A 24,092-nucleotide genomic window follows, 5' to 3' on the forward strand; every position below is an offset into this window, starting at 1 on the left:
CTTTCCATGTCTAGGTGTCCTCTACTGTAAAACAGAAATTACTTCCTGTGAGGTGTGAGTTAATTACCAAAGTGTTTATGACTGTATTTGGCACTTCCTATTGCCATTTTAATTAATGAAAACATAATTAATGTAATTGCTGGAGCCAGGAGAAATAATGGGGGGGAAGGGAGGATGCTAAAATTGCCACAGGTCAGCCTTCTGTGAATTCTCCCAGGATAAATAATTCCCTTTAGCGCAGTGATTTGAGGTTTTTGTTTTCATTGGCATGGAACATGGCTTTTGAATTTCCCCACTAGAGTATAGTGAGATCACCAAACCACTTTAACCCATGCTGGCTTAGAATTCACTGTGTTGGTCAGGCTAACCTCAAAATCATGGCAGTCCTCCTGCTTCAGCTTCCCAAGTCCTGGGATTAAACACATAAGCCACTATTTACTCCTTAAAATACACATTGTGTCTTATTAACTGTTCCATTGCTGTGACCAAGGTAACTTAGTTGGGAGCTTTCTTACAGTTTCAGAGGGTTGATCCGTGATCATCAGGGTGGGAAGGAGACAGCATGTTGCAGGAGCAGTAGCTGAGGGTTTTACATTCTAATTCACAGACAGCAGACAGAGAGAAGCAGGCAACTTTAGCATCCATCCTCCTTTTCCCCCATTATCTCTCCTGGCTCCTGAAATTACATGGCTTTTGTAATCACAATGACCTGTCTGTGCCTTGGCTTCCTCACTTATCAGCTGAAGGTAACACCTGAAATGTGGGATTTTTAAACCTCAAAGGCTACCCTCAGTGATACATCTTCTCTAACAAAGACCATGCCTCCTAATACTTCCCAAACAGTTCCATTTACTGGGGACCAAATTCAAACATATGAGCCTGTGGGGGCCATTCTCAGTCAAACCACCATACTCTTCCAAGAGGTGGTAAATAAAGCCTCTGCATAAGATGTTTTCTGTGGGTGGAGATAAAGGCTAGAAGGAAAGCAGTCAGAGCTTTATGCTAGAAAGAAATGACTTGCGGTGTCTGTTGAAAGGACCTTCTATGCTTAGGCATTAATTCATACTTATATCTCATAACCATGTCATTTCTATTCTGTGTCAGAAAGAAACACTCTCATGCTGGAGAAACAAGAAGTCTGTTCCTAAATTGTAAACTTTTCCCTCTGTAGGTTCATATGGGAAGGACATTGGGGTGAGCATCTTCTCTATTTCCAGCTGGCTTTTCTGGTAAGTAAAGTCTTTTTTATGACTGTTTCATATGTTAACCTTGACATGCTTAAAGCATGCTGTTCGGCTTGGATTTAGTGACTGGTCCTCCAGGAAGTACTAAATACCTAACGATGTTCTTCTCTTGGTCTTATTTGATAAACAGTCAACATGGGCAGGATAGGTAGATCCAGTAGTCTCCCATTTGTGAGCAGAATTCTAGGATGTGACTGCAGAAAAACCTTCTTACTAAGAAGAGTAAAAAGGGAGGCTCAGTTTTGCCCAGGTTCACAGACCTGCTTGGAATCAGCTCCAGGACTCTCAGTCCAGCTGCAGGTGCCAGCAGCTACAGCCCTGTCCCATGTGGTGCACTGCAGCATTTGTGTGAAGGCACCCTGCAGCCCTAAGCTGTCCTTCTGCCTCATGTGGGAACTGCCTATCATACATGGCTCTTGAGCACCGAAAATATGCCCAGTGTTACTAAGACATTGACTGTTGCTTTTTCTCACTCCGTTTAGAATTTAAATGTGTATACTTGTGTGTCCATTTTGGACATCAAGAAGGAATGAGTTCTAGCCTCATGCTCCTCATTGTGGTCTAGTGAGAGGCCGAACCTTCTCTGTTTTCAAAGGATAACTTGCCCAGTGAGGCTGGACTATGGCTCTCTGAGGCCCCCATATTGGGTACTTTTTGATTAGACCTCCTTTCTATTTATCATAATGACATGTCTGTGCCTCTGTTTCCTCATCTGTCAGCTGAGGTTAACACTTATCCTGTCCCTCCCAGTGATGTTGAGGGAAGCTTGGGCTTAAAAAGTCATGGGAGGAGCTTCCTTTACAAGTTTTTTAGTTTCTTTTCAAAAGTAGTCTGTGGTATCTGGAAGCATTTCGGTTTGGGTACTAGTTATGGATAGGTTTCCTTTTCTCTATGATACTGTAGTTGGATGAACCCCATGTTTGTAGATAATTGTCCTTGTGGAACCAGAGATTCACAGCTCTCTGCTCTTGTGAACCATGAGCTGGGAAAGCAGTGAGTTCAGGCTGACTCCACTGAGGTAGGCATTTTCTAACCTGTCACCCCAGTGAGCTGTTTCATCTAAGAAACCAAAGCAGATGCCCTTCTACTGGGGACTTTCTTGGGTTTCTAGTGCTGTGATAAAACACCATGACCAAAAGCAGCTTGAGGAAGAAAGGGTTTAATTTTAGATTATAGTCCATTATTCAGGGAAGCCAGGGCAGGAACTCAAGGCAGGAACCTGGAGACAGGAACAGATCCAGAGGCAATGGAGGAGTGCTACTTACTGGTGTGTTCCTCATATGGCTTGTTAGCCTGCCTTATTATATCAACCAAAACCACAGTGGGCTATAACCTCCATATTAATTATTAATCAACAAAATGCCCCCACAGGCTTGCCAACAGGCCAGTCTGGTGGGAGCATCTTCTCAAGTAAGGTTCCCTCATCCCTTTTCTCTTTTTGGCTTTCTGATCCTTAGCCTTGCTAACTCTCCGCTTCAATATTTGGTACCTTATTATCTTCAGTATGTAAAACTCTCTTGGGTGTCAGTGCCGGTGTTGCCACAGCAGCTCTCAGACTTTTATTCTGGGATAGGAATTTTAGCTGGGAGGGCACAGCATCATCAATCAATAGACTCCACCTGCTTCAGGAACGTACCCTTGAGACAGCTTCTTCTGCAGCAGCAAGCTGGGTCCAGGGAACTAGCTACACTAGTACTTTTGAAATGTTTGCTCTAAGCAGCAGGGAACACAGTTGGAACAGCCTCTGTGTGAATCCTGGACTGTCGCTCACTGTGACGTGGTACAGCTATGGATGCTCCTAGAAGCCCCAGCAATACTACTTTTATTACACCAGACTCTGCTTTATATTGTGGTTTATGGGTATGGTGAGCTTTTTAAATTTTTTAATAGCACCACCAAAAGTTGTAGTGTGTGTCACAGTGACAAAGATGTTAGGGTTCAGTCTTTGTGTTCCATTTTTCTATAGGTTTTTAAAATCTGTAACCTGTATTCACTAGTATTCTACACAACAGTTGCGTAGCCCTGGAAGTGCGCTGTTCTCTGTGTCCATCCTCCCCAGCTTCGACACCAGCAACCACTAGGGTTCTATGTCTTAGCAGTTTAGCTCTTCCAGAATGTCCATGAGTTGAGATTGCTACAGTGTATAATCTTCCAAAATGGTTTATTTTATTTAATAATATGCACTGGATACTTACTACCTCCTAAAGGTTCAGCAGTTATGGACAAATCTGCATATACTCATTGTTGTCTGAACAGAAGTTCTCAGTTCGTTTGCATAAACACCAGAGGACACACTTACTGGATTGTGTGGTAGGATCCCATTTACTTTTGTGAGAAGCTAGCAAAGTGTTTCCAAAGTGTCTGGGCTGCTTTGCATTTCCATCGTTAGCTCCTGGTGTCGTGTATCCTCATTGGCAGTTGGTAGTGGTGTTATGGCTTTGGCTGTTCTAGTAGGTATGCAGTTATATCAGACTGGTTGTTTTCTTACTGTTGAAAGTATATAAGTCTTGAGAACCAACTCCAGGGCATTGGACCCACCAGGTAAGCATTGTACTACTCACTGATTTTTAAGGATTTTTCCCACTTTTTGATAGTAGGTCTTTATCAGAAGTTTCATTTGCAAATATTTTCATTCTGCCTCTGGTTTCTCTGTCCATTCTCATGGCATAGTCTTCAGCAGAGCAGAAGGTTTTTGTTTTCCCTTTTCATTTTAATGAAGGGAAGGAAGCACATCAGTTCTCTTTGACTGGATCACCTTTCAGTTATTTCTGAGAAGCCATGCTGCTCACCCCCGACCCCCCCAACCCCATCATCATTTATTTTCCTGTTGCCGTGGTGGAGAGGTCTCGATGGCAGGAACTCGAAGCTGCTGATCACATCACTTCCAGAATTTGGAACAGAGAGCAACGAGTGCATGTTGAGAACACGAACAGTCTGTTTCCCACCCCAGGAAATGGTGCCATCTGCAGGGAGCAGGCGTCCCACTTCAAGGAACTCCATCAGAACAGCTGAGATAATTCCCCACAGATATGCCCAGAGCTCCTTCTCCCAGGCGATCTCCAATTCTGTCAAGTTCTCAATTGGTATTAACTGCTATGATACCCAAGCATTCCCACATACTCCTAAGCTATCTTCTGGTCTTTAGTTTTACCGTCACATCATTGGTCTTGAATCCTTGTGCAGGTCGTGAGGTGTGTCTCTGGTTTGGTTTTTAATGATTTTGTTGAGAAGATTCTTCGTGCCATTGCCTTGTTTACTTTCCTGTAAACGATCAGCAGACGATATTTATGAGAATCTTTTTGACTCTCTTCCCATTATTCTAACTACACCTTTGCCAGAACCATGCCATCTGATTACTGTAGCATTACTGAGTCTTGCAGTCAGACTCAGTCCTCCAAAGTGGTTCTTTAATAGTTATTTGACTATCCCAGGTCTTTTGCTTCTCTATGTATATCTTAGAATGAGTTGATTAATATTTAAAGTAATTCTGTAGATTTTTGGGATGGTAAAGATCAAGTTGTGAAAAATTGCAACCATAAGATCACTGCAGCTTTCTGTCTATGAACATGGAATGTTCATTTATTCAGTTTTTGATTCATTTCATCAGAATTTTGTAGTTTTCCTCACATAGTGTTTGTACCTTAACATTTCATTTGGAAAGGTGCAATATATATTTTTGAATATATTTGAATATTTTGAATATATTTTTGAATGAAGTTGGCTTGTAGCCAGCAACCTTCCTTTTATCACTTACTAGACTGGAGATAAGTTTTTTTTTTTTTTTTTCAGATTTATAGATGATCATGTCACCTGTGAACAAAGCTTTATTATATCTTTTCCCATTTATCTTTTATGTGTGTATGTGTGTGCATATGCATGCATGTACACATGTGTACACATACACACAGGCTGACACTTGAAGGTCAGAGGGCAATTCTGGGGAGTCAGTTCATTCTCTTTATAGTATTTGTTCTGGAGATCAAACTTAGCCTATCAGCCTTGGTGGTAAACATCTTTATATCTCATAGATCCCTGTTTACTTTTTATTTGTCTTTCTGGTTACATTAGTCCTTTGAATACAATGTTCAGAGCAGTAGCCTTTTATCATCAGATGAATGGGTTAAAATGTGATGTGATGTGTGTGTGTGTGTGTGTGTGTGTGTATGAATGAATTTGACTTTGCTCCAAAGAATTGAAAGAAGCCAGATTCAGAAAGACAGATTTCGCATGTGTTCTCATATGTAGAATCTAGATTTCAGATTATATATAAACGTATATACATATATCTATGTAGGATGTAAATCTAGGAAGGGGACAATGAAAGGAAAAGAGTAGATCTAAATGAAAGAGAAGAAACAAGAAAGAAAAATAAAAAGAAGGGATGAGCTAGAGAGACAGCTCACAAGTTAAGAACTCTCTTAGAGATCCTGAGCGTGGTTCCCAGCACCAACTGCCTGTAATTCTAGCTCCAGGCAATTTAACATCCTCCTGTGGACTCCACAGGCCCTGCATGCACACGGATGTACACACACACACACTCACTCACACACTCACACACTCACACTCAACCAAAAATGAGATCTTTATGAAGAAAAAAGAAAATCCATGGGGAGAGGGCATATGGCCTTTTGTAATTTTAGGAATGCTTTCCGTTTAAAACATTGTAGTTAACACGATTCAGTGTTCTGTTAACTGCAGTTTTGGAAGTATTCTTGTTTTTGTCTTTGTGAGATGGGGTCTCAGAGTCCTGGCCCAGTTTGGCTTGGAGTTCTCTGTATCCTAGGGTGGTTGCCTTGAAGTGTGCCAGCCCTTCTACTGGAGTTCCCCAGCTGCTGGAAGTAGGGCATTCACTCCACACTCACTGTGGGGTTTTTATAGATATTCTTTGTCAATCAGAGGATGTTTATTTCCAGTTGACAGAGTTTTTTTATAAATATTGGGTTTTTCTCAGTGCCTTTACTGCTGAAAACCAAACATGTTATCATGTTTTATCTGTCAGAAGCCTATTTTATATTATATAATTACATCACAAGAATATTTTCTGACACAAACATAAGCCTTTTTGTGAATAATACTGTTTTTATCTTGATATCTCTTGTTTTCTAATTTTATAATATTATTTGTAACATATCTATTTTCTATTATAATCATTGAATTAGTGTTGATTGGCTACTGCATATGTCTTCCCATCAACAAAACGAGAGATCTCAACACTGAACAAACATGTATGTGTATATGTGTGTGTGTGTATGTGTGTGTATATTATATTATATTATATTATTATGTTGTCAAGGTACAGAAGCTGTGCAGGCATGTTTATACCGGGGCCAGTCCCTTAATCTTTTTATTTTCTTAATTGATTTTAAAAATTTAGAACAGTTTGAGAAGTAATTAAAGCATATTTTAGTAACTTAATTATTCTTTAAATGTACAATGTTAGTCAGCTCTCTTCTGTATCTGCAATAATTTTGTTTTCTTTTTAGCCTCAGTTTCTGTAATTAACATTTAAGAGTGACAGATCCAAACGGTTCCACTAGGAAGCTCACAGAGCTCGAAGTCAGCATTTCAGTATCTGCAGTTTCTTAGGCCTCATAGAAGGAAAGTCCTTGAATATCATTGGCTTTTAACTTCAGTCCCAAACTTAACAGTTAATTCCTGATTTGGCTTGACTTGTCTGAGGACCTGGAATAACAGGTTTTTGGAAACAGTGGGCAGGGGACGGGAGGGAAGGGGTACGGTACAAAGAGAGAGAACAGTGTCAAAGCCATAGCTTCCACACATGAAAGCCATAGTCGAAGGTCCACAACTCATCCTTTTCCAGTGTTTCTTCCGGATGCTCTCCCACCTTCCCTAGATCAGTGCCTATTTTCATTATTACACGAGAAGAAAAATTAAAGAAATTTGAGTTCAATGACTTAGATGGAAATTCTTCTCCTAAAGGTGACGTTAATAGTGAAAGAATAAGTTGTAATTGAGTTTGGCTATGCTTGCGAAGGCTGTAGGTCACAGCGATACCTATGACTCCTTGTGTCTTTTCCTGCAAAGAACTAGTTCACTCCGTGATAATATGTCCCATGTCTCAGGCTTGTTCATGCTTTGTCCTGAAGCTCATCTCATACTGTCTCTTAATTCCTCAGTTTCTCAGTCCAGGGCAAGACTGCTTCCTGCCTGCTATGTCTCTGGTGGCTCTTCCGTCTGCCTCCAGGGCCCACTCACCTGTTTAGAACTGGCTGGTTGAACATCTGGTGTGTAGAGACCTTTAGAACGGCCACACCTAAGGACACACACAAAGGGAGCTGTGGGAGAGGTGTTAACGCTACTTAGACTGGGTCAGAGGGGAGGAAGTGGCTGGGCGTGGAGGCTGCCTGGGGCCAAGCTATACTACAGCCAGTGAGGGACCTACACCTTCAAAGGTACAGTGTACTACTGCTCATTTCAGTTTGATTAATCTTTGTGTATGCGTGTTTATGCATGTATATGTGTTCTTGTATGTGTGCGTGTGGAGGCCAACAGTTGATATTAGATGTCTTCTGAAGTCACTCACTACCGTCTCTATAGTAACTAGTTAGGGTTACTGTTACTGTCATAAAACAAAACCAGAGCAACATGGGGAGGAAAGTTGATTTGGCTTACACTTCCATAACAATGTTTATCATCAAAGGAAGTCAGGACAGGAACTCACACAGGTCAACAATTTAGAGGTAGCACTGATGCAGAGACCATGGAAGAGTGCTACTTACTGGCTTGTTCCCCATGGTTCCTCAGCAGCTTGCCTGCTTATAGACCAAAGCCCAGGGATGGCACCACCTACATTGAGCTGGGCCTTCCCACATCAATCACTAATTAAGAATCTTATGGATGTATTTTTTCAATTGAGGCTCCCTCCGCTCCAGTGACTCTAGCTTGTGTCAAGTTGACATAAAACTAGCCAGCACACTATTTTTTGAGACAAAGTCTCACTCTCCTATTTGTCAAGACTAGCAGTCCAGCAGGCTCCAGAGAACCTTCTGTCTTTGCCATCAGCATTGGGTTTACAGGCACACCACCACAGTTGCTTGTTATAAGGCTGTTGGGGATCTCAATTCCGGTCCTTATGCTTGTGTAGCTAGTACTGTACCCACTAACTGCCCATATCCTCAGCCCATTTTGCCATGCTTATAATATGATCTTAATATGGCGCTTTTGAAGAAACATTGGTTCCAGAGAAGAGATGCATGCCTGGCCTGCCAGAGTGTGGGAACTATGTGGTTTTACAGGTATGTCTTTGAGCATCTTGCTTCTCAGTCTCCATCTGGCTTCACTATCAGTGTCCTATGTCCCACACATGTGTCTGTCCTTGTATTCTGTGTCCTTCTGTGACTTAGCCATTCCTTTTCCACTGTGGACTTGTGCGTGTGTTTCAAAGCCCTCTCCCTTTGCAACCTCAGCACGAGCTTCCTCGGGGCCCTGGACTGGTGCCTGTGAGCACCTTCATATCAGCTCATTTTAGTGATCCCCGGACTCAGAATGGTGGAATGACCTGAAGCTGCTTACTCTGTTAGGACATCATAACAGGGAGGGCAGGACTGCTCTCTCTGACAGTAGTCTGCAAATATTCCTCCTCTCTCTCTGTCCTTTTCTTTCTTTCCCACACCTATTTTCCTATTTTTCTTCTCTATTCTATTTTTTATTCTTCCTATGTTTTCTTCTCTTTCCTTTTTTAAAAGCAATATTTATTAAGCCAAGAACTGTACTCCTTTTCCCACATGAATTATTTCATTAAAGGCTCACAAAATCTGTGAGAAATTAGTATCAGTATCACTCCAAACTCTGTAGTGCAGGGAAGTAAGGACCAAATCAGATTTGCAACTTGACTAAACTCATGGTTTAGCATTAGTGTTAAGGACAATCTGTGAGTTTTGTCCAACATCCTCATGAGCAGCTTAGACACTCCTGGGATACATACTTATCTCTTCCCATCCTCCCTTCATGTAGTCTCAGAGCCGGCTTGTTTTAATCTTCCCACAGCATAGATGTGACCCTGTCACTTCACAGAGTACCCATGTTAACAACCCTCACTCCTGGCTGTGTTTTCTGACATTCCCTGAATTAATATCCACCCCACCCTATCCCAGCCTCGGGTTTGTTTGTTTGTTTGTTTGTTTGCCATTTTGAAGACACTGATTTATGGAAAACAACATAAAGCTTGGGTTCAGCCCTAGAATTTCTTGTCTTTGTTACCATAAAAGGTAGTTCATGTCTCTGAGTTGTTCATCTGTTCATTTAGTGGGTATTTCTTGCATGTTTCCTCCTTCTGGTCCTACATGAGCAGTGTGAATGTTCAGAGCTCCCAGACTGGCTATGTGCTCACTTTTGATTCTTGCTAGACTGCATTGGGTAGTCTGTCTGGGGTTCACTTTCCTTGATGCAAGGTGCTAGTTCCTTAGAGCTGTTTTCTTCTCATTTGCCCAAAAAGGCTTTCTGCATCTTGCTAACTTTTTGTTTCAACTTTCTCTGACCTTTTGTTCCTTAAAAAATACAATATAGGTTTTTTTTCTTCTTCTTCTTGTGTGTGTGTGGACATGTGTCACAGCTCTAGTATGGATGCTAGAAGTTCTCCGTGGACTCACTTTTCACCTTCCACCTTTATGTGGGTTCAGGAGATCAAACTCAGGTTGTCAAGCTTGTACTGTTCTGCAACAAAACCATCTTAGCAGCTTTATGTTGTGTCCTCTGGATGGCTGAACTGAAAGGCTCTGCTATGCATTACAGCTCTCTGGACACTTCTCATTGAATAGACTTGTGTCATTTATGTGGAAGTTCAGCCGATCTTGCTAAACCCTTTAAAAAGCGGGTGCTTTGCCAGTATGGTTCACAAAGCCTGAGTTGTCTCAGATCCTTTCAGGGATCAACAAGGTGAGTTGTGTTTCTGTAATAATATGAAGATATTTCTTGGTGATTTCACTTTGTTGACATTTGTAATATGCTGCAAAAGACATGGAATAAACTCCTACTGCTTAATTATTAATCAAGGCAGTAGTCACATGCCTTACAACTTTATGCTCAGAGTGAGAAAAAAAATGTTACTTAAACATGTCCTTGATGCAGTGGAAGTTGTTTATCTAAGCCTCATTTCAAAACATAACTTTTTAATCTACCATGTGACACAGTAAAGAATAAAGCTCTTCTCCTGACCATCAAGTCTGGTGTCTTGGGAAAACACTCTGATTTTGGTTACATGCTTAACTAACCACAATTCTTTTTTATTGGTTTCTCTTTTTTGCATCTCTGGTGCACCACACAGGCTTGATTGTGGACTGTAAAGCACTAGGTAGAATCCTATCAATGTTCTTGCCTGTCTTTCTTTGGACCTAGGTGATAGTATCATTGTCCCAGCCACAGTGATGTTCATAGCTGAACAGCATTAGAAGAGTCAGCCTTTACTGAAGCATTTAGTGATTGCAACTTTTTGTTTTGTTTTTGAGACTGAATAATAATAATACAGTAAGTAGCATCTTTAATGTTTTGGCCTCTCAAACCTTCTGACAATTAAAAATTGAGAATCCTGTGGGGTTTTAGTCAGCTTAATCTGTTGACATATATAATAACTGGTGACATAAGAAACTGAAATTGGGAAGTTTAAAATTGTTTCATAAATTTTTATAATGATTTTTCTGGGGCCCCACTTACAGACAGAAAAACTGCAGGCAATTAAGGCATGCTGAGCGTGAGAGAAATAGTCTCTCTCGGGGATGAGCCTCAATTCCTTACCTAATACAAGTGGTCAGCCTCCAGTTCTAAGTGTGTTTAGTATGCTAATGAGATTATTTATGGTAGGCAGCCCCTAGGAAGCTTCAGAATGAGGATTAACTAAATAAAACAACAAAACAGAACACTAGAGCAGGAATAGATGGCTGTGGTGGATGTCCCAGCATGCCAGACTTTTGGGAGGGAAAAGTTATGGCAACTGGTGATTTTAATCAGCCAGCCATGCCTGCGTGGTGACGCCTCCGTAAAGACTGAGAAGAGTAGTGTCCAAAGAGTTTCCTGGTAGTTCCTGAAAGTTGATGCGGCTGGAAAGAGCAGGATAGTTCCTTATGTCTTTCCACTTGCTCTGTTGTAGCTATCCATTTCTTCAGCTGGTCTTCATCTATGTCCTCTTTAATATCCTCTTAAATAGACAAGGAATATTCTCTGACCTCGGTGAACTCTCTAACAAATTAGTGAACAGAAGGTGGGGATTCTGAAAAACCTGTTTCTAGTCATTCAGTCAGAAATGTGGGTAAAAAAGCGTGGGTACCAGGGCTTTTTGCCTGGAGCCTGAAGTCTTAGGAAATGTGCCTTAAGTATGGGATAAAATGCTTTCTCCAGATATACAATAGCAGAGTTAAGTCAAATTGAAGGGCGTCCAGCTGAGATCCAGCTTGCTTGCTGGTGGATACAAGAAGACCTGTACACATTTGATTATAGACATCTGGGTTGACTATTGAGAAAACCAGCATTGATTTTCTTCCCGTTTCAGAAGCCCACCATCAAAGCCTTGTTTTTTTATCCCTAGTATCACAAAAGAGAGAGGCCCCTTTTGTGCCAGGAACATTGTATATCCTTCTCTTACGAGGACCAGCAAGCCACAGCTGATGAAAGCTAATGACAAGAGCCTTTAAATCCAAGTCAGCTCACCCCAGAGTAAGCACCAGCACCATGTGCTCAGCTTCTTTATATGAAGATGAAACAGGAGACTGGAATGTATTTTGAGAGATATTTAAAATGGCGACATACAATCTGGCTTTTCTTAATCAGCCGCCATGTTCCCAACTAGCCTAGGCCTGCGGCCAGGAGTGGCTGCAGCCGTACCACCGATGCTCAGCTTGGGCTGTCTGCTCGGGCAGTGAGGGACACCAGCCCTGCCACCCACGAGACGCCAGCGTGGGAGATGGCTCTACCAATCTACCATGCTGTCTCCACAATGCTTGGCTGAGCCCAGACTATTCCGCCATCCACATGGGCTCAGTACAAATGAGACTCTAAGGCTTAGATTATCCAAAGGCTTTATATGATTGGTAATGCTCAATAACAAAATGCCCAATCAGAGGTGTAACCCAATACCCATCCTAGATATATCAACTATCTTTGACTGCTAGAGACACGCACACATCTGCTTCCATGTTCCCCTCTCTCGTCCCTCTCCCCTAGCTCCTCCTCTTCCCTCTCCTCTTCCTCTCCTTACTCCTCTTCTTCTTACTCCTCCCACCTTAGCTCCTCCTACAGGAATGTAAAGATGAAAAACACTGAGGTCAGAGAACACCTGGGGGGGAGTCAACTGGTGGCCGTAACCCTGAGGTTAAAGCTTTCTAGTTAATGATGTGTGTGCACACATGGTATATGCCCACACAGGTAGCCCTGGAGCTGGACTGATTTTTTTTTTCATTGCCCCACCCATTTTCAAGGTTTGAATCTCTTCTGAAAAGTTTGGAAAGTTTAGTTGGGAAATATTTGAGTAAAATCAACTTGGGGGAATTTTCCAAAATTCAGAACTAAAAAGGGACTTTGCTGCACAGGCCACCAACTCCTACTTGGGCTTCCTTAGATCTTAGTGTGCATTTTTATTTGTGTATTCTTCTTACTTGAGTTGGTGCCTTGTTTTCACATTTATTTAAATCACAGGTTATGCTCAGCCTGAAGCGGGGTGGTTTCCTGCACTGATTGTCTGGAACCCATAGAGACCTTAAAGGAGAGAGAGAGTCTTGGAGACTTGGAGAGAGTCTCCCAGTCTTGGTCTTCATGGCAGGAAAGGTTAGGAATTATTAGAAAAATAATCTGAGAATTTACTTTGGTATGCATGATTTTTATTTTTTATCTGGTACTTTTTAACTAATAAAATATTCCAAGTGAGAACAAGCCGGAGCTTTAGAGAACAGTGAGCTGAGACGGAGCTAAATAGCCTGTTTCTGTCAGCCTTGGCTTAAATCACTAACTTTACCTCTGTAAAAAGTCTGATAATTTTAACAGTTACTTCGAGCTGTAGACATAAAAGGATGTACCCAAGTTAAATTGTCATACAACCAGCAAACATGTTTAGTGCTTGCACTCTATCCAAATTGTATAGTTTGGGATTACACTGCAAGACCAGGTTGAAATGAGGATTCACAGGAAAGTATTTACCAATGTGCCTGCATTGTGGTAGAATACCCAGGAAATAATTTCTGAGTTACTGTTGTTACCGTTGCATCTAAGTTTAGAACTTCTTGAATTAGCCGGAATTAACCAAGAGAAGGATGAAGAAATACATGGTGTGCCAGCCCAGCAAGGCACATGTCTCTGTGGAACGGAGCCTAGCATGCCTGCATCTGTAGGACAGTAATGTGTGGTTCCACACAGCGTTCGTTCTTGGAAGGCCTTCAGACATTAGGAACAGTTTGCGTGTTTAGTCTATAAATAAATGTATGTATTTTGTCAAGAAGGAATCCTGAACAAGATAATAATAATGATAATAATGGAAAACGGTATTCATGTACTCAAGGACGCAAAGATGTGCCTTTTAAAAATTGGTCAGATGTTAAATGCTGAGCATATAGTTCATGAAAATCGTCAACACTGATAATATAATGACCCTAAAGACAAACAGTAGAAGGAAGAGCCAGTTTCACTATTTTATTAAGTTTCAAACTTTAATTGTGCACTGCTGTTCTTATGAATGCAGATTCATATTTTCATGTAGATGGGAGCCTGTGTTTGAGTCTGTTGATCTGTCTTTACATCTGTCCTCATTGTATATTGCCCTTTTCCTGTGTCCTCATGCTCCAAGTTCTTCTTGTAGTGGCAGTATAAAATAATTCCTGCCCTGGTAAGTGGCCTTTGGCTTAGCTTTTCACCTGAATTGTAGGCTATCAAAAGGCAGTACCGTTTCTTGTTACATGTAAATTAGGCAGCTGAAGCAATGACAAGCATTCAAAGCACAGTTTGAAGCATATGGCATATATTGCACAGTGACAAGCGTAAGATAGTTGAATCCCCATGTGGTTAAATGGAGTTTTAATGTAGGAAACCATTGAGACCCTAAGAACCTCAGTGTCTTTGTCTCTAAAATAAACAATAATATAGTTGTTTTGTGTCCCTGAGGTGGTTTGTATCCCTTATGCCTGATACAGTGTCCATTGTAAAATACTGGTTCAGCACTTAGTTGTTGGCAGAAGGAAATGAAAGAAGACAACTCTGATTGGTGGATAGATGGTTCCATTGGTGCCTAGAGTAGCTGCTCTAGATGGAGAAAGCCCAGAGGCTGCTGAATTCAGTGGCATAAATACACCCTGAGTGTGTCATATTTGTCCTGTCAGTTGCAAGTTTACTAAGCAAATGTTCCTAAATACGCAAGCCTTGTCATTTCATGAGTATTAAGGCTAAACATATTAGAAGAACAAACTGACCAGTCATGACCCTAAAAATTTAAGGGCTGTATCGTGGAGGAGGCGGCTGTTCTCTTTACTGTCGTTAAAGGTCCATGCTTGTCTTGGCCCATTGATTCACCCCCTTGGTTGTATTGCCTTTTAATTTTAAATTTCTCATGATCACCAAATGACTGTCACAGCCTTTCAGCCAGTTTCAAAGAACCAGTAATACGCTCCTATTTTCACTGAGGACACAGAATTCTTCCCTGTGTCCTCCCCAGGTGTCTCTTCAGGTCTCATTGAATTAACCTCAGCTTGGCCATCTATCCAAAGGTCCAAGCATTCCCACACAGGAACCCAGGCTTTGTCAGCAGGGACACTTGAGAAACTGTCTGCTAGTAGTGGTACTGCACATAAATCAGTGGAGGAAAAAAGAAAAACAAAAGATTGGTGTTCACTGGACAGGATTTTTCTGCGAGGTTCTAATATTCACGTTAAGGGATTCAGGAGTTACAAGTCCTGAATTAAGAGTTCTGTTGATTTGAATCTAGGAAGAACACTGGAAACTATCTCTGTTGTGTATGTGAGATTTTCATCCTTACTTTAAAAAAAAACGGTTAAAAAAATATACATGAATGTAGCCATGTTTGTGGGTACCCACAAAGGCCAGAAGAGAAGCATTGGATCTTCCTGAGCTGGAGTTACAGGTGATTCTGAATCATTTAACCATATATTGATGCCCTTTGCAAGAGCAGTACCTGTGAGCCTGCTCTCCAGTCCTTGCCTTCCTTTAACTTTTTTCATTTACTTACTCTTTCACATTTTTATACATGTGTGTATTTTGACCATACTCACCCCCTTATCCTCTCTTACCCCTTCCTGTGCCCTTTTTCTGCTGCTTATCCCTTTCATGTCTTTGTATCTGCCTCTGACTCACAGAGTTTAATTAGGGTTGCTTAAGTATCCACGGTTGGGGGTTATTTACCAGGCCATGGGCAAGTTGCTAGTGGTGTAGCACTGAAGAAAATGACTTCCCCTCCCCTGGCAACCATTAACCGCATTAGCTCCCCAGGGTACAGTGAGACTTCATGAGCGTTGATAGATCCAGTCTTGTACAGGTCATGGGTAGGTAACCACAGCTGTGTGAGCTGTCTGATCGCTTCGGCATGCAAGCCTAAAAGACAGCATTTCTCCACTCACCTCCCGTCCTCCAACTCTCAGTGTTCTTCCCACCCTCTCCCCTGAGTCTGAAAGGACTCACTGCTTTTTTTTTTTTTTTTTTTTTTCTGGGTAGCGAAAGAATAGAGGAATGAAAGAATTCACATAGGGAGATAGTTGGGAGTTAGTGTTAGGCATCTGAAGTGTTTTAACCTTGAGTATTGCCAGAAATACATCAAAACTGGCCACAGAACTATTAACAGACTAATTACTCACCCAAGCCCCGAGAGGATAAGAAAATGTACAATAGTATTTGGGCAGGCAGGCGTTTGAGAGCGTTTGCAGTGAAGCTTTGCAGAAGAGTACAGGAATGTGAGGGTCACTTAAAAAGTTACCAATCCCCAGTTTATGTTGGCTGCCTCAGCTGGGTGTGCAGAGAGGGAGGAAGAAAGGAAGCCATTTACATAGTCCAGGTAGCAGAGACCCTGGAATTCCATTCAGAGTTAAATTGTGCTCATATCCCAGGAATCTAAATTTCTGATAAGAAAGAAGGAAAGAAAAGAGAGAGGGAGAGGGAGAGGGGGAGAGGGGGAGAGGGGGAGAGGGGGAGAGGGGGAGAGGGGGAGAGGGGGAGAGGGGGAGAGGGGGAGAGGGGGAGAGGGAGAGAGAGGGAGAGGGAGAGAGAGAGAGAGAGAGAGAGAGAGAGAGAGAGAGAGAGAGAGAGAGAGAGGCAGGCTTTGTGGGGACATACTAACTTGAGTAACAACATGCTTCTTTTGTAATTCATATTTACTATTTTCTTTTGGACATACTATCCAAAAGCTTAAATTCCTATATGGTTAGAGGATCCACATCCCGGACAGGACCGCTACTGAGAGGGGTTACCATATCACAGCGAAGACCAGCAGTGAGAGGGCACCACTTCACAGACAGGGCCATTTAAACATTAAAGAAACTTCATAAATGAAAGTCCAAGACTCATGCATAATTTGTTACATTGTACTTATTGAGGAGGTCTTTGGACAGAAAAATCAGTGTGTTTTATTAATGTTATATGTAGTATTAGTATGTGATCAGATCTTAGAGCTGTGCTGTGAATTCTCAAGTGATTCAAAATTAGGAATATTGTAGTCTGTAATTTAAGCACTAAATCCTTATCTGTTCCCTTTAGCTCCCAAATAATCGAACAAAGACGGATTAAGTATATTAAATAATCTGTAAGCCTCGGCTAGGCAGGTTCTGAGCTATTCTAATCCTCTATGCTATTTCTCAGCCACATGGTTCTTTACCTTCAATCTGAGTCTGCCCCTGGTTTGTTCTCCTCCCATGTGTGTCCTCATGGTGAATCTCTTGGCAACCTGCTTTTATCAAGACTCCTCCTGGGCCCTCTGCCTTATGGCCACCTCTTGGTCTCTCCACTGGGTCTCTCTTTTCATCGTGGTCTTTCCTCTCCTTCTCCCTGTGACCCCTGGCTGGGATCACAAGTCTAGCCTTCCTATCTCCTCAGCCCGGCCATAGGCTGATCAGCTTCTTATCAACCAGTCAAATAATTAAGGAACATTCTTTACACAACATTAATATAGCAGATGGTTCAATAATCATGTCAATTCTAGCATAATTAGATCTCTGGACACAGGAATCAGCATCTGAATATACAATGCACAAGACTAACCCCAACACAAAATCTTATTTGGGGACCAGCAAAATGGCTACGTGGATAAGGCACTTGCTGCCATGTCTGGTGTGAAGTTTGATTTCCAGAACCTATGTGGTAGAAGGGCAGAGCCCACTCCCACAAGTTGTTCCTCACCTCCCCATGTGTGCTGTGACATGTGTTTGCCTCCTCACCACAATAAATAGATGAAATAAACAGTTTTTAAGAGAGTGCCTTATTTTTATGAAAGGATCCAAAAGTCTCACCTTTAAAAGCTCCAGAAAGATTCTGCTTTAAGAAATAGAGAGGTTAGGGGCTAAAGAAATGGTTCCGTGGTCAAGACTACTGGCTGCTCTTGCAGAGGACTCAGGTTCACTTCCTGCACGTACATGGCAGTTCACAACTGCCTATAACTCACGTTCTAGGGTATCCAACACCCTCACACAGATATACATCCAGACAAAACACCAATGCACATAAAAATAAATAAGTCATTTTAAAAGAAAGGAAGAGATGAACCTGGTGGGTGTTACAGATCTGTGTTCCCAGCACTCAGGACACCGGCTCAGGTAGACTTCAAAAACTAGGCAAGCCTGAGCTGTAAAGACCCTGTCTGACAACAAACATAGAGGATAGGGAAGAGCACTTGGTGAGATGGTTCACCAAGTATAGTACTTGCTGAGCAAGCCTGACTCCGAGTTCCACAGGCACGCTTTGGCCCAGCTCTCACCTCACAACAAAAATAAATAAAATTGAAAAAGAAAACCAATTGGAGCCGGGCAGTGGTGGCTCACGCCTTTAATCCCAGCACTTGGGAGGCAGAGGCAGTTGATTTCTGTGTTCAAGGCAAGCCTGGTCTACAGACAGAGTTCCAGGACAACCAGGGCTACACAGAGAAACCCTGTCTTGAAAAACAAACAAACAAACAAATAAATAAATAAATAACCGCTGTGGTTAAGAGCACTAACTGCTTTTCCAGAGGTCCTGAGTTCAGTTCCCAACAACCACATGGTGGCTCCCAACCATCTGGCATGAGGATCTAATGCCCTCTTTCAGCGTGTCTGAGAGAGAGTGACAGTGTACTCATATACATTAAATAAATAAATAAATAAATAAATAAATACATAAATAAATCTTTAAAAAAGAAAACCAATTGGAAGAAGAAAAGATAATTGGCCCCTGTTCTAACTTGTTGGAGCTAACTGAGGCTTGTTAGGCAAACAAAGGGAGGTGAAAGTGTGATGGGAAATAACTGGTCCCTTCTCTACCATCCTGCACAGATGCCAGGGTAGAGTGGCTGTCCCTAGAGCTAACACTGCCTACTTAGTGTGTCCTCATCAATGGGACTCATTCATGAAGAAGAAACACTGCCACATCTGAAAGGCACTCATATCAGCGAAGCTGCCTGAACCCAAAAGGACCCACTTGGGAAGGGTTTGTACTTGTTTCTAAAACTCCCTCTCCCAGGAGTTTTCTTAATGTTCTACAGTGTTTTCAGTGGCTGCTGGCTCCAAACTTCATTGAACCAAGTAACAAAAGTCGTGGAGCAACCCACTTGGCACTGAGATCAGAGCCAGCAGTACTGAGAAGTAACTGGCAGAAACCGTACTACTAACCACAGATAGGGCAAACAGGAGTATAATGTTTAAAGTAGCAAAGCCTTAAGGCCTTAAGAGACAGAAGACTGAAGAACACCAGCTGCCTACCAAACATTTCGAGTATAGCCATATTTTTCCATAGAACTCATAGAGGCAGTGTTTCCTCTTTCTTTATAAGTCAACATGGCATTATTTATTTATCTTGGTTTGTTTGTTTGTTTGTTTGTCATTTTTGGAAATTAGAAACATTTTTCTAATACTAACTGAAACCCAGTTCAACAGAAAATATTTCTGGCCAGTTTATAATACTTACGGGAGATGGAAGATGCTTCATTGGGCAATGTGCTTGCTGTGCAAGCATGAGGACCTGAGTCTTCACATTCCAGCACCCATGGAAAAGCCAGACGAAGCTGCACTGGTGGTGTAGGCAGGTGGACCCCAGCGCTTGCTGGCTGGCTGGCCAGTCTAACAAATCAGTAAACTTGAGGTTTAGGCTGGAAATTGATTGAAGAAGACACCTGTTCTCCAGGTCACATGCATGTACCCATATATGAGCATGTGTTTTCTCTCTCTCTCTCTCTCTCTCTCTCTCTCTCTCTCTCTCTCTCTCTCTCTCTCTTTTTTTTTCTCTCTCTCTCCCTCCCCACACAAATATAAACTAAATAAAGTGGGGGAAGAGGGCCCTTCTGAAGAAACCTGGAGAACCTGAAGAAACCAGATAGGCAGGAGTAGGTGTCTGCTTATGGTCCCAATAGAAAAGTGAATATACTTGAAGGCCTCAGGACTAGAGCTTGTTAGTGATATTTGAAGAGAAGCAAGCTCCATGTGTCTGGATAGAGTGCTAGGCCAAGGGGGCCGGGTGGCCAAGGGATGGTCTTCAGTGAGTATGCTAAGGCTGCTGAGACTTCTGAGCAGGGGAGTAAAGTGAACAGCCCTTTGCTTACTGGATGGAGACCAGAATGAGGAGTCAAGAATGAGGTCCAGAATCTGGAGAGGGTTGTGATAGTCATCTATGCAAGAGACGCTGGCTGCTTTGGAGAGGTGAGAGTAGGAGCTGAATAGATTCAGGAGGTATTTTAAAGCAGAAGTCACTGGAGTTGCTTATGAAATGAAGTAGAATTTAACTTATATTACTAGATGTGAGGTGATAAGAAAGGAGCCAGAAACGGCCATGTGTGGAGTCTCATGCCTGTGATCTAGCCCCCTGAAAGGGTGAGACAGGAGGATTGCAGTAAAGCTTTGAGGTCAGCCTGGGCTACATAGCAAGACATTGTACTGACAGAAATCCGAAGAGAACTAAGCCATGTAGACAGAATGATTATTTTCAACATAAAATCCAACAGCCTAGAGAACTCTAATAAAACTGGAATTTTTAGAAGGCAAAGTAATTTTAACATACATTATCAGTGATAAATGCTACATCTAAAAGTTCTACATCTTTTATTTCCTGGGGGAGGGGGCTTCTCTCAAATAGCTTTAGGTTTTTCTTAAATAGTTGGACTTTAAGCATTTTTTCATTAAGCTCTAACTGTGTTAGACAGCATTGCTTTTTTGTCAAATTACTAAAGCTCACAGCCCCATTCATTCTTCTGACACTCTTCTTACCAGAAAATTGGAACTGGATAGCATTTGCTAAGCCTCCTGGGTAGATGCATTTGAACTGGGATTTAATAGCAGGCCTTAGACACTTAATGGCTTAGAAGCTTTCCGCATCCCCTGTAGGAAAGCCATTTAGCCTGCTTTACATTTTACTCAGTACCTGTTGTGTGGAAAGGAGTATTCTTGAACAGTCTGCTGCTTTAGTTTACAGCCCTGTATCTACAGCCCAAGTCTATTCGACATCTTACACAGAGTCCAGGTCAAGCTAAGCAGGAATGTTGAGTACCTGGCTGTTAGTGGTTTCCTTGATAGCCATTGTCTATGCGAAGGTTTCGAAGTGAAGATGTTAGAGATCTCGTGGCTTACTCCATTGCTGCATAGTTTGCACTATGGTTCACTCAGTGTAGGTGCTGAATGCCTAGTAGTTCTTCAGTCATAAGGCGCCTCTCCCATCGTGAACTCCTCACAGTAGGCTCTTTGCAACCACTGAGCACCTAAGGACTCCTTTTCTCTTCTCACTAGCCCTGGTCACTCATCACACCATCTCCCGGACGCTTCCCATGAGCACTCTGGGCTGGGACAGGCACTCCCCTTGCTCATTAGAAAGTCCCGTGTCCTTACTGCAGTTGGATTTAAGCCATCACTGCTTTCATGCAACAGTTGCCTGATTGGGTATCTATGATTTACTATAAGCTGCTCAAGGACAAGGCTTGCATTTTGTTTTGTCTTACATTCCCAACATCTTTCAGCTGGGCACATATAGATGCCAGAATGCCTAGATGGAGTAAGATGGTGAGAGAACCAACACACTACAAACCTTCTGCCTCTATGGTATATCTGCTGTTGCCCCTCCTTTCTCCTTGGGAGATAATGACACTGGTTCTCTCAAAAGGCCTTATCCACTCCATCAGGACTGCTTTCCAGTTCAGTTGGGTCTTAGTTTGTCCTGTAGGGCACTGGACATTTTATCAAAATTATACCCAAGCCAGCCAAGCCTGCCCAAGTGACATAAATATCAATGCGGACGGGTATAGAAACTGAAAACCTGTTATGTAGGGTGGGTGCAACGTCCATCTGTGTGTGTGTGTGTGTGTGTGTGTGTGTGTGTGTGTGTGTGTGTGTATTAAATACATTATGTTATAACAAAGATTTATTAAGATGTGACATCATCCACAGTTCTGAAGATAGAATGACACACAGGTATTTGGTCGTGAATTGTCGATGTTTTCCTTTCATATGTTGATCCAAATTCTTTTGTTTTCTTGCCAATTAATGTCAGTTGCTTCCCGTGAATTTTACTGTGTTATGAAACAGATGTTCCATATTTCTGTGAAATACTAACCATATCCATATGGGATATGCATATATGCACTCACCCGCACATACATACACACACACACAGGACTTTTGAAGATTGGATTAGATATGAATTGCAGATAAAAGCACAACAGATAGATTTACAAAAAGGCACAGATTGATGCCACGTGTTAACTATCTTGGGACACTGTGTTGAATATAGCTTGGTATGGTTTAGCTAATACAGAATTTGGGCCTCAGGATGCTTCAAAATTGTCTCATGATAAGAGTGTGTTTGTAATGTAACAGAACATACAGTTAGTGGAACATACAGTGCACTGCTCTTTCCATTAAGACTTGATACTTAACTGTCCAACATTCTTTTATGGGAATCTGTCCCTGGTCCTCTGGAAGAGCAACAAATGCTCTTAACCACTGAGCCTTCTCTCTAATCCCTACTGTTTCTGTGTGGCATTGTGCTAATAGTTTTTATCTTTTTAACAACTGTATGCAAACAGTATTGTTAGTTCCCATTTTATACTAGAGAAAACTGAGGCTCAGAGATAATTATTCAAGAACTTACTGCTCACTAATTAAAGATCCAGCTCTCCCTTTCCTCTATCCTTACCCAGCTGTGTTGCTGATGACATCAACTGAAGTCAACATCATATAAAAACATATACATCCATCAAAAGTAATTGCCAAAAATTCCAGCACTAGGACAGTGGAACACACTAATATTTTTTAAACATTTACATATCTAATGAGTATGAGCCAATATGAATTTATGAGCACCACATTGCACGTGGAGTCCAGAAGAGGGCATCAGGTCTCCTTGCACTTCGAGTTAAAGGCAGTTATAAGCCTTTCAGTGCAGGGAACCAAACATGGCTCTTCTCTAAGAGCAGTAAGTGCTCCCAACGGCTGAGCATCTCCTCGTCCCCTATTCTGTAATGTCATGTGTGTTCATAGAATAGCAAAACAGAAGGATCGATGGGGACCCGTGATAGGACTCAACCCGTAAGGCCCTTGCTGCCAGACCTAATGACCTGAATTTGAACTCAGTAACCCATGGTAAAAAAGAATGCTGGTTCTAGCAATTTTCCCTCTGATTTCCACACATGGAAGAACAGGCATATTAAATTTTTTCTGTGTTACTGGTATTGTCAGACTACTCAACTTATTCATGCATTTGTTGAAAACGTGGACTACCAGCTACTAAAAGGAACTGGAGAGGTAGTTCAGTGGGTAACAGTACTGGCTGCTCTTGCAGAGGACATGGATTTTATTCCTGGCATCTATACAATGGCTCACAACCATCTGTAACTTCAAGTCTAGAAACCCCTTTCTCACCTCTGCAGGCACCATTCATGCATGTGGTGCATACACATGCATGCAGGCAAAACACTCACACATGAAATAAATCTTTTTTTAAAAATAGACTTTTAGTCTGCATATTAAGGATGGGCTCTCTCTGGATTACTCTCAATGGACAGCTTAAGCCAAGTCTGCCAACAAGGAGTCCAGCTTGAGTGGAGGCAGAAATGGATGCCCCTTTGGTTAAAATGGGCCATTCACTTCCTGGGGACATGCTGTTCCTAGGATAGAAGCCCCCAATCCACATCATTTGCTGGTCCTGGTCACTTTACCTTCAGAGTCCACTCACTTCTGTTTCTACCTTCACCGTTCTAGACCACCATTCCTCACCCGAGCAGTCAAGTGGCCTCAGAATTGGTCGCCGTTTGCCTACTGTTGCCTTTTCTAGATACCTCCATATAGCTGCAAAGGAGAAGTGATGAACTCTTCAGTAGTCGTGACAGTCTCTGCACTTGTGAAAAAGTTTTAGAGATACCATTGCTTGAAATTGACTTCTTAGTGTTCCTGCAGATTATTACCCTGTACAGGCCTTATGTCAGAAACACCATTCACCTTACTTACTTACTTACTGCTGCATTTCCAGTGCTTTGTAAATCTCTCAGTATTCACTTAAGATAACAAAAATGAAAATACAGATGCATAATTTGGTTGTGAATGACAGATGCTACTGGTACTGGTGTTCATGAAAAGGTAGTAGGTGATGTTTCTGTTCTAAAATGAACACTACAGCTAACAGCATTTATATGTTGAGTGTGTGCTGGGGCACAGTCCTGGTGCAGTCTTTGAGATTAGAACTATTTCT

At 42.0% G+C, this 24,092-nt stretch overlaps 1 protein-coding gene across 9 annotated transcripts in view; it reads left to right on the plus strand.

Annotated features, from left to right (window-relative positions):
* Positions 1 to 24,092, plus strand: part of Gng12 (G protein subunit gamma 12) — a 108,997-nt gene that overhangs the window by 16,749 nt on the left and 68,156 nt on the right. For 8 of the 9 annotated variants that reach the window (XR_013112403.1, XR_013112404.1, XM_076939879.1 and 5 more), the window contains exon 2: positions 1,172 to 1,229. The exons of the other annotated variant lie outside the window; for it this stretch is intronic. The gene's annotated coding sequence lies outside the window, so the exon portion shown is untranslated. The remainder of the gene's footprint in view (positions 1 to 1,171; positions 1,230 to 24,092) is intronic. 9 annotated transcript variants of the gene reach the window in all.

Source organism: Arvicanthis niloticus, chromosome 9 (assembly GCF_011762505.2).
Source record: "Arvicanthis niloticus isolate mArvNil1 chromosome 9, mArvNil1.pat.X, whole genome shotgun sequence".
Lineage (NCBI taxonomy): Eukaryota > Metazoa > Chordata > Mammalia > Rodentia > Muridae > Arvicanthis > Arvicanthis niloticus.